Genomic DNA, 11,802 nt, shown 5'->3' with positions numbered 1-11,802 from the left:
TTAAGCAACAGAAATTTATTCTCTCCCAGTTCTGCGTGTCAAAAGTCCAAAATCAAGGTGTTGTCAGAGCCATACTCCCTCCCAAGTCTGTAGGGAGGATCCTTCCTTGTCTCTTCCAGTTTCTGGTCACCCTAGGCATTCCTTGGCTTCTGTCAGCATCACTCCAGTCTCTGCCCTATCTCCTCATGGTCATTTCCTCACCGTGTGTCTTCTGTCTTCACATGGTGAATTTCTCTTCTTATAAAGACATCAGTCACATTGAATTAGGGCTCACCCTAATGACCCATTTTACCTTGATTACATCTGCAAAGACTCTGTTTCCAAAAAAAAGGTCATAGTCACAGGTACTAGGGATTAGGACTTCAACCTATCTTTTGAGGGGACCCAATTCAACCCATAATAGAAGGCAGCCCAGATAAGGGGTTCAAAATATTATTGCAGAGATCATAAAGCCTGCAAAGCTACTATAACAGCTTTGCAAAGTAACATTTGCAGAGCCTGGAGCAAGCATATGAATGCAGTCTCACATACCGTAGTCTAAAGATAAAGAATTTACAAATCAAGCTACGCCAACAGCTTAGCATACCTTCCCACCCAGAACGCCACACCCTGGGGACCACCATTCCCTTGGATAGGCTAAAGAAACCTAAGTTTACCCCAAGGTCAGTCGTGTCTGTGAGTCTAAATACCAGAATGGGTCTTGTGGGACAGGGCATGGTGGAAGCTGGACCCAAGTCAAGGATGCCTAGGCAGTGTCAGGGTGACTGGATCTGCCCCCAGATCGACCAAATCAAGCTCCCCAAGGAGCCGGGAAGGACACTTTCACAGCTCAAGATTTCCAGGCAGTTCTAAGCATTTTCCAAAACACCACCACCCAAGCAGAGGGGGAGGAGGGAACAGTTATTTGGGGCGCCCCATCTGCCTAATCACCCACGTTGGGTGATTTAGAACAGCCAACTTAATGTGTTTTTTTCTTAATTTTAATTTTTTTTTAAGAGATGGAGTCTGACTCTGTCACCCAGGCTGGAGTCCAATGGCTGATCATAACTCACTGTAGCCTCAAACTCCTGGGTTCAAGAGAGTAGCTGGATCTACAGGTGTACCACACTGTGCCAGACTAGAATGGCCATCTTCAAATGAAAGCAGCCACTCTTCCTCTGGTTTCCTGGGGTGGAAGCGGTCCCCTAACCCTCCACCACGTGCACGCGCACGTGCACACACACACACATGCACACACACACACACACTCTTACAAGTTCTCAGCCTAACACACACTTACAAGTTCTCAGCCTAGAATCCTCTGGCCTGGGGCCCTAGGAGAGTACATCTTTCTCCCGTAATTCCCAGTAACTTACTCAGCTATCGAATTTATAAAAATGTCTTTAAAAACATTAAAAATTCATCAAACTTTTAAAACACTTCAAATTTTATGAGTTCAAAAAAATTCCAAAAGTCATTGTCTTTTTTTTTTTTTTTTTTTTTTTTTTTTTTTTTTTTTTTTTTTTTTTGAGACGGAGTCTTGCTCTGTCGCCCAGGCTAGAGTGCAGTGGCCGGATCTCAGCTCACCGCAACCTCTGCCTCCTGGGTTCACGCCATTCTCCTGCCTCAGCCTCCCGAGTGGCTGGGACCACAGGCGCCCACCACCTCGCCCGGCTAATTTTTTGTATTTTTAGTAGAGACGGGGTTTCACCGTGTTAGCCAGGAGGGTCTCGATCTCCTGACCTCGTGATCCGCCCGTCTCGGCCTCCCAAAGTGCTGGGATTACAGGCTTGAGCCACCGCGCCCGGCAGAGTCATTGTCTTTCATTGCTCATGATGTATGGAGTCTTCTAAGGTGTGGGGCCCAGGGCAGGGGCCTCTGGTGTCCTGGTCTGAGGGCAGCACTGCTACCTAGTTGTGATGCAGCTGTTCAAAAGAACTCTGGTTCCTTTGCAAGCTCCAGAGGGACATACAATTCCCTCAGTGCCCCAACCTTGGGCAAAATTCAGCCTCAAATCATCTCACCACTAGGGGCCAGAATTGGTTACTGAAGCAAGTCTGATCCCACCAACTGAACTGCTGGGGGCAGATCATGCAGGTTCTTCAGAATCCCTGCAAGCAAGCCACCTGTTGCACTTGATTCCTGGGCAGGGTAACCTAGGTTGAAAGGCTTCAGTGGAACCCCGAAGAAGCTGTGTGGGGTTCTGAGGTCCTGATATAAGAAAGAGTCCTGGGCTTGGGGTGAAAAGAGATCAGATCCTACTCTTCCTCCTTTCCTCAAGTAGCCATACAAACTTGGGTGTGGCATTTATACTCTGTAAGTCTCGACTTTCTCCTATAAAATGGAAATAATAAATCGTAATATCTCTGCAGCATATGTCATACAGGGTTGCTTCTGCTCTTGCACCATACACTGGGTTTGTTGAGTCATGACATCTTGTAGCTGTCATCAAGGAGCTATAATTTCCACTAAGGAGTTAGAGTCCTAGAATGGTTTACCTTCCAGGCCTAATAAATTCAAGCTTAGATGATGATGATAACAATATAATATAATCAATTAATATTTTATGTAAATATCAAAATAATACTGATAAAACAAGGGCAGGTTTTTGTTTTTTGTTTGTTTGTTTGTTTGTTTGAAATGCAGCCTTGCTCTGTCTCCCAGGCTGGAGTACAGTGGCACAAACATGGCTCACTGCACCCTCGACATCCCGGGCTCAAGTGATCCTCCTGCCTCAGCCTCCAGAGTAGCTGAGACTACAAGCATACACCACCATGCCTGGGTAATTTTCATTTTTTTTTTTTTTAAGAGATGGGGTCTTAAAACTATGTTGCCCAGGCTGGCCTTGAACTCCTGGCCTCAAGTGATCCTCCCCCTACCCTGGCCTCCCAAAGTGCTAGGATTACAGGTGTGAGCCACTGTGCCCAGCCCAAGGGCAGGTTCTGTTTGATGAAGGGGGTAATCGTTTATGTGATATAATATAAAGGGAGAGGTGCTAGGAAAATCCCCAATATAAACATAATACCTCTTTTGTGCTATTGACTACAATTCAATTATCAGAGTATTTTTTTCCTTTGGTTGAGTCGTACCCACTTCTCATGTCCCACTTGAAAAGCCATAAACTTAACTTGTCAGTACATATGTGCTTATCATATAGTGTACTTTCCAGAGAGGTGACAAGCCCAAAAGTCGTCTGTGCCCAGGAAGGGGTGGGAAGATATGGGAGAATAAATGAGTTAGGGAGCAGAAAGCAGGATCGGGGGCTGATTAAAAGACAGACCAAAGGAAAACTGAAAGACCCCTCAAAGGTAGTTTCTACCAACCTCACACTTAGCAGCCTCACAACCTGGCCCAGTCTCAGGACAAATGGAGATATATATATATATATATATATATATATATATACACACACACACACACACTTATACAATTATATACATAAATTATGCATGTGGGTGTACTTTTTTCCCAGCACACTTATGTTAAGGGAGAAATGAAAAAAATGATGTAAGTAGATAACACCTAAAAAGTAAGCATCACGAGTGAGCTATATAGACAGGATTTTCAGGAAGCTAATCATATCTCACAAAGAAATTGAGATGCCCTCTTGATCTGTATCTGAAAAGAAAGTCTTTCCAGCTATAATAAACTTATAATTTAGAAGAACTCAAAAAGTCCTCCAGCTTTGTTAGTGAAAAGCAACCTGTCTTTAAGTGCCCCAGGTCATGTTCTCTTTTCTCATCAAAAATTATTCTGGGACAATCAGAAAGAAAGTGATCTACAACTGATTACCTTTCTGAAAAAAGAAAAATGTCAGAGCTGCCTGCCGGGAGTTTTTTACAGTGTAGTTCCTCTTAGACACAGAAAATGGGGAGAAAGTCGCTGTCATTTAACAGACATTAATTTTGACCAGCCATGAATGAAACTTCTGCTACTCCTGAAAAATATGTGTAGCTTGTCATGCCCTCAGACATGCGATTGGAATCAATTCTCCACGTGTCCATGACTTTAGCCATGTGGTTTTGCCATGGAAAAATCACTAAAGCATCTCACTAAAGCAGCAGTCTATCTTTGCCCCTTCAATCTGAGCCCCACCTGTAAAGGGCCTGAGAGTAAATATTTGAGGCTTTGCAAGCAAGACTGTCTCTTTTGCAACTACTTGTAGCACAAAAGTGGCTATAGAAAATATATGTATAAATACACATGAATGTATTCCAATGAAACTTTATTTACAAGAGCAGATGGCCGGCCAGATTTGGCCCACAGCCATAGTTTGCCTACTTCTAGCCTAGACAAACTATTACCATAGCAATAATAGCTAATTATCATATTGACAAGAACTTACTTATGTCACTGTGATGTAGTGTTCCCTTCATCCAGAAGGCTCTGCCCACCTGTGCTTTTTGTCGATATCCTTTTTCTTTATGTCTTAGCCTCCTCTTCCAAGAAGCCTGAGACCGTTTACCTTAGAAGAGTGTTCTAATTACCTATTTACTCATCCTTCTCCTTCATCACGCTAAAAGTGCCTAAAAGCAAGGTTATGTCTTAATCACTTTTGTATACCCAGACCCTTGTGGTGAACCTAGACCATAGAAGATGCTCAGTAAGTGAATGTGAAGTGAATAATTCAAGGAAATACAATCACTTCAAGAGAATGAGAGGACAAGCCACAAACCAGGACAAAATGTTTGCAAAAGACAGATCTGATAAAGAACTATAATCCAAAATACACAAAGAACCCTTAAAATCCAGCAATATGGAAAATGAACAATCCAGTTTAAAAAATGGGCAAAAGATCTGAACAGACATCTCACCAAAGAAGATATGAAGATGGCAAATAAACATATGAAAAAATGCTCCATATCATCTGTCATCAAGAAAATGCAAATTAAAACAACAATGAAATAGCACTACATACCTATTAGAATACTGAAACTCCAAAACACTGATAACACAAAATGCTGGCAAGAATGTGGAGCGACAAGAGCTCTCATTCATTACTAGTGGGACTACGATATGGTACAGCCACCTTGGAAGACAGTTCAGCTGTTTCTTGCAAAACTAAACATACTCTTACCATACAATCCAGCAATCATGCTTTTCGGTATTTACCCAAACAGGAGGAAAATTTACGTCTACACAAAAACCTACACACAGATGTTTATAGCAGCCTTATTCATAATTGCCAAAACTTGGAAGCAACCAAGATGTCCTTCAGTATGTGGATAAATGGTGGTACGTCCAGACAATGAAATATTTTTCAATGCTAAAAAGAAATGAGCTATCAAGCTATGAAAAGACAGGAAAGAACCTTAAATGCATATTACTAAGTGAAAGAAGCCAATCTGAAAAGTCTACATACTGTATGGTTCTAACTATATGACATTTTGGAAAAGGTGAAACTATGGAGATGGTAAAAAGGTCAGTTGTCTCCAGGGATTGGGAAGAGGGAGGGATGAGATAGGCAGAGCACAGAGGATGTATAGGGCTGTGAAAGTATTCTGTACGATACTGTAATGGTGGATCCGTATCATTATACATTTGTCCAAACCCATAGAATGTGCACCACTAAGAGCAAACACTGATGCAAACTACATTTTGGATGATAATGACATGTCAATGTAGGTTCATCAATTGTAACAAATGAACCACTGTGGTGTGGGATGTTGGTAATGGAGGAGGCCAGATGTGGTAGAGGGGAAGGGGACATATGACATTCTATACTTTCTGCTTAATTTTGCTGTAAAATGAAAATTGTTCTAAAAATAGTCTATTTTTAAACACGCACATGCAATTACATATCATTGTTGCAAGTCCTTACTCAGCCTCTTCTATGGCCCTTATTCTCAGGAGACACTGAAAGCTAATTACTTGATTAGACAATGGCTCCTTAGATCTGACAAGGTCTAAGCACAACCAAAAGCACAAGTGACAAAAGAAAAAATAGATAAATTGGACTTCACCAAAATTAAAAATGCTTGTGCTGCAAATGTTACCATCAAGAAAATCAAAAGACAACACACAGAACAGGCAAGTGTTTTTTTTCCACATAAAAATGGCATCTGCTTTATTTGGTATACTTTCATTTCAGAACAAAATAAACAAAAAAGCACAATACACAACATCCAATATCCTGTTATAAAAGTAGGAAGAGAATGGGGCTTAAGGCTCTTGTTTCCTGCCTTAAGGCAGGAAAAGACACACTGACAGGAGAGAAAAAACACTAGACATTTGCAGTGGGAGCCAGGTGAGATAAGGCCACTCAAGGCCGCGGGACAGAGCCACTCAAGGAACCATGGGGACACTATACAAGGGCACAAGGTTTCCAAATATAAACTCCTAGTCTACTTCTTCCATGTGAGACCCATTCTCCTCACCCTCAAGCAAGGGTATCTCATCAGAAACAACAGCACTGGGTTCTTCTATTGTCACTTCATCTTCATCAATACCTATATCTAGCCTGATCATGTGGTAGATGCAGTTGGAGTGGGTCTGGGGATCCTCAAGGGAGAAGCCAGAAGAAAACAGAGCAGTTTCAAACAGCAGCACCACCAGGTGCTTGACAGCTTTGCTGTTCTTGTCTGTCTCAGCCTTTTGCTGCAGGCTCTCCACAATGGGGTGATCGGGTTGATCTCCAGGTGCTTTTTGGCCACCATGTAGCCCATTAGAGAGTTGTCTCCAATTGCCTAAGCTTTCATGATTCACTCCATATTGGCTGTCCAGCCACAGGTGTTGATCACAATGCAGCAGGGGAAGACACAAGCCTATTGGAGGTTGTCACCTTCTCAACCTTCTTATCTAAGATTTCTTTCATGAGCTTGCAGAGGTTCTCAAACTTTGCCTTGCTCTCTTCCATTTTCTTCTTCTCCTTTCATCCTCAGGTAGCTCCACCCTCTTTGGTAATAGAGACCAGGCTCTTCTTATTAAACTCCTTGACCAGCTGCACGCAGTACTTTCAGTGAGTTTGGTCGAGTATACCTCCTCGAAGCCCTGCTTTGAGAGGTGTCTACCTGCTCCTTGCTCTCACCAGTGATGTAACAGATGGACTTCTGTGCCTCCTTCATATAAGAGAGATACTCTGACAGAGACATCAACTCATTTTCAGACTGGGAGGTGTGATAGCACAGCAGCTCAGATAGCCGTCCCTGGTTAGTGGAGTCCTCATGGATCCCAAGCTTTAGATTTTTAGAGAATGCCTCATAGAATTTCTTGTAATTCTCCTTCACTTCTGCCAGCTCAGAGAAGGGCTCAAGCCACTTCTTAACAACATTTTCGTGAATGACTTTCAAGATTTCGCTCTGCTGGAACATTTCTTAGGAGATGTTCCGGGCAGATCCTCAGGGTCCAATAGTTCAAGTAATTAAATAGGGAAAGAGATCGACAGTAAAACTGACTATTAAAAGGAGTGCATTCAATTCGCAATTGCAGATATGGAACCAACCTAAGTGCTCATCAACCAACAAGTGGATAGAGAAATGTGGTATATATACACCATGGAATACTACTCAGCCATAAAAGAATAAAATAATGTCTTTTGCAGCAACTTGGATGGAGTTGGAGGCCATTATTCTAAGTGAAGTAACTCAGGAATGGAAAACCATTCTCACTTATAAGTAGGTGCTAAGCTATGAGGATGCGAAGGAATAAGAATGATATAATGGACTTTGAGGACTGTGGAGGGGGAAGTTAGGAGGGGGTGAGAGATAAAAGACTATATATTGGGTACTGTGTACACTGCTTGGGTGATGAGTACAGCAAAAATCTCAAAAATCACCACTAAAGAATGTATCCATGTAACCAAAACCACCTGTACCCCCAAAACTATTGAAATAAAAATAAAAATTAAAAGAGTGCATTAAGTAGATATTTTTAGGAAAAAAACTTATTTTTTTGTTTGTTTTTTGTTTTTTTTGCAGGGGACAGTGTCGCTCTGTCACCCAGTCTGGAGTACAGTGGCGTGATCTCGGTTCACTGCAACCTCCTCCTCCCGGGTTCAAGCGATTCTCCTGCCTCAGCCTCCCAAGTAGGTGGGATTACAGGCATGCACCACCCAGACCTGGCTGATTTTTTTTGTATTTTTAGTAGAGACGGGGTTTCATCATGTTGGTCAGGCTGGTCTCAAACTCCTGACCTCAAATGATCCGCCTGCCTTGGCCTCCCAAAGTGCTGGGATTACAGGCATGGGCCACTGCGCCTGGCCAAAAAAAACTTAAAATCTCTTATCCCCACCAATGTTATACAGTCTTAGTAGCAAGTAAAATACATATAATTGTAATTTTTGCAGAATTGTCTTGTGAACTCTAAAAGTAAACAAAATAAGCTTTGATAATTTTATTTAGTTTTTTGTTATCTAAAAAACACCTCAAAAACATTGCAGCTACGAAATCGGTGGAGAATTTCCAGGCCAATTTCTGCATGAAAGCCTGACCCTGTAGGGCTAAGGGAAAAAGCAAAGCCTCAAAACTTCTGGAGTCCTTTTTACCCTCATCAATAATGCAAACACTTGCCCTCAATTCCACGGCCTCCCTGGGCCAGAAGAACTGACACTGGAGTCCAAGGCACACAGAAAAGGGGGTGTCCCGGGGTAAGGGCGGGGCCAGATCTAGACCTACCTGCCCCACTTCTCACCGAACCCCCATCGCCACCACCAAGCCTCTTGGAACTGCTCTGATCTGAGCCAGAGCATCAGGAACGTCAAATGTCAAATCAAGCTTGGAGCAGCTAACTTTGAGGGATAGTTATCTACTTTAAATTTTGGATGTTTTAAAAATATTTGAAACAAAAGTCATCTCTATAATCCCTTTTCAGCCATTTTTTAATCTTCTTTTGGACTAAGACAGGTGTTTAAATCAATAATTTAAAGAAACTTATATATATATATATGTATATATAAATATTAGAAATGACAATCAAAAACTTCAATTTTAATTAACTACTTCATTGGTTGTGAGTTTCACTTCCCAGCAGTCATCCACTAATATTTGCTAATCTCCATAGCAGAGTGAGCAGACCCAAAAATCACAACAAAAGTCCTTTGACTTAAACAGGAGAAGAATTTATTTCCTTTAAAAGAAAGAGCAAAGACAAATACCGTATGATCTCACTTATGTGTGGAATCTAATAAAGTTGAACTCATGGAAGCAGAAAATAGAATGGTGGTTATCAAGGGCTGTGGATGGGAGTGTGGGGGAGATATTGGTCAAAGGGTACAAAGTTTTAGGTAAACAGGAGGAATAGTTTAAGAGGTCTATTGTGCAACATGGTGACTGTAGTTAATAACAATATATTGTATACTTGAAAATTGCTAAGAGAATATTTTGTGTTCTCACCACAAAAAAATAAGTATTTAAGGTAATGCATATGTTAATTAGCTCAATTTAGCCATTCCACACAATGTAGACATAATTCCAAATCTCATGCCATACACCGTGAACATACACACAATTATTTGTCAATTTAAATAAATAAATAAGGAATGGCAGTTTGATTAATCAAAAATGGAGGAGAGGGGATTTATACCAGATCCAGTCAACCAATAGCCAGGCTTTGTTTCCAGCCAATTAAATAGCAGAAAAGATTATAGCTTCCACCCATTCGACAACAGTGTGATAAGCTAAGGAGTCATGACAAAATGCGATTAATTTCACTATCATTTCAATCATTTCAAGTGTGTTTGGTTCTATTCTATATGATTCTTTAAGTATTTGCATTACTCCCAACATTTGTATCCTTATTATTGGGAACGTCATAGTTCCTAAAACATTGATATCTGGCTTAAGTATGAATTTTGCAAGTACAGTTTGTCCATATTAACGAGAAAAGAAAATGTGATCCTACATGATCACATGGGACAGTAACAAAAGAATATGGAAAGATGCTCTTAGGAAAAATTGCCAAAGACTTGGAAATGGGCAAAAGATAACTGAGTGTCTTTTCAGAGAAGTGCTGTTTATTGTCCAAGTGACCATTCCAGGATTGTCTGGCTCTATCCAGGTATACACCTTTGACTGATTTTCATCCCATTATTTAGGCTATTTTATAACTCTGTAAGGGTGGAAGTTAAGCTATAGAAAACTGTTAGTAATGCAAATAATTATTATCTATTGAAATGCAAATACACTGTATCTGGAAATATAATGAATTTCTGCCCTGTAGAAAGAATAATCTCAGACATTACATTTCATTGCCATACAAGACAGCAACATCCAACAAAATACATGTAGAATGCAAGCCACATATGTAATTTTACATTTTCCAGTAGCACACCGAAAAGGATAAAAAGAGGTGAAATTCATTTTAGTAATACATTTTATTTAATTCAATTATGTGCAAAATGTTATCATTTTAACAAGTAGTCAACATAAAAAATACTGAGATAGTGGTGCCAAGATGGCCGAATAGGAACAGCTCCAGCCTCGAACTCTCAGTGTGAGTGACACAGAAGACAGGTGATTTCTGCATTTCCAACTGAGGTACTGGGTTCATCTCACCGGGGCATGTTGGACAGTGGGTGCAGGACAGTGGGTACAGCCCAATGAGGGAGAGCTGAAGCAGGGCAAGGCATGGCCTCACCCGGGAAGTGCAAGGGGGAAGGGAATTCCGTTTCCTAGCCAAGAGAAATCATGACAAACAACACCTGGAAAATCGGGTCACTCTCACCCTAATACTGCGCTTTACCAAAGGTCTTAGCAAATGGCACATCAGGAGATTATATCTCATGCCTGGCTCAGAGGGTCCTACACCCACAGAGCCTCCCTCATTGCTAGCACAGCAGTCTGAGATCTAACTGCAAGGCAGCAGCAAGGCTGGGGGAGGGGCGCCCGCCATTGCTGAAGCTTGAGTAGGTAAACAAAGCCGCCAGGAAGCTCGAACTGGGTGGAGTCCACCACTGCTCAAGGAGGCCTGCCTGCCTCTGTAGACTCCACCTCTGGCGACAGGGCATAGCCAAAAAAAAGCAGCAGAAACCTCTGCAGATGTAAATTTCCCTGTCTGACAGCTTTGAAGAGAGCGGTGGTTGTCCCAGCATGGAGTTTGAGATCTGAGAATGGACAGACTGCCTGCTCAAGTGGGTGCATGACACTCAAGTAGCCTAATTAGGAGACATCCCCCACTAGGGGCAGACTGACACCTCACACCTCACACAGCCGGGTACACCTCTGAGACGACACTTCCAGAGGAACAATCAGATAGCAACATTTGCTGTTCAGCAATATTCACTCTTCTGCAGCCTCTGCTGCTGATACCCAGGCAAACAGGGTCTGGAGTGGACCTCAAGCAAACTCCAACACACCTGCAGCTGAGGGTCCTGACTGTTAGAAGGAAAACTAACAAACAGAAAAGACATCCACACCAAACCCCAACTGTACATCACCATCATCAAAGACCAAAGGTAGATAAACCCACAAAGACAGGGAAAGAGCAGTGCAGAAAAGGTGAAAATTCTAAAAATCAGAGTGCCTCTCCCCCTCCAAAGGAACACAGCTCCTCACCAGCAACGGAACAAAGCTGGACAGAGAATGACTTTGACAAGCTGCGAGAAGAAGGCTTCAGACGATCAAACTTCTCTGAGCTAAAGGAGGAAGTACGAGCCCAGTGCAAAGAAACTTAAAAACCTTGAAAAAAGATTTGACAAATGGCTAACGAGAATAACCAATGTACAGAAGTCCTTAAACGACCTGAGAGAGATGAAAACCATGACACAAGAACTACATGACAAATGCACAAGCTTCAGTAACCGACTCGATCAACTGGAAGAAAGGGTATCAGTGATTGAAGATCAAATGAATGAAATGAAGTGAGAAGAAAAGTTTAGAGAAAAAAGAG

The 11,802-nt window shown here is 41.9% G+C and overlaps 1 pseudogene; it reads right to left on the bottom strand.

Annotated features, from left to right (window-relative positions):
- Nucleotides 1–6,318: 6,318 nt before the first annotated feature.
- Nucleotides 6,319–7,327, bottom strand: LOC111531697 (annotated as a pseudogene).
- Nucleotides 7,328–11,802: the final 4,475 nt, after the last annotated feature.

This window comes from Piliocolobus tephrosceles, chromosome Y, assembly GCF_002776525.5.
Source record: "Piliocolobus tephrosceles isolate RC106 chromosome Y, ASM277652v3, whole genome shotgun sequence".
NCBI classification, from domain to species: domain Eukaryota; kingdom Metazoa; phylum Chordata; class Mammalia; order Primates; family Cercopithecidae; genus Piliocolobus; species Piliocolobus tephrosceles.
Note: the sequence above shows the minus strand (reverse complement) of the source record. Positions and strands in the feature narration are given on the sequence as shown.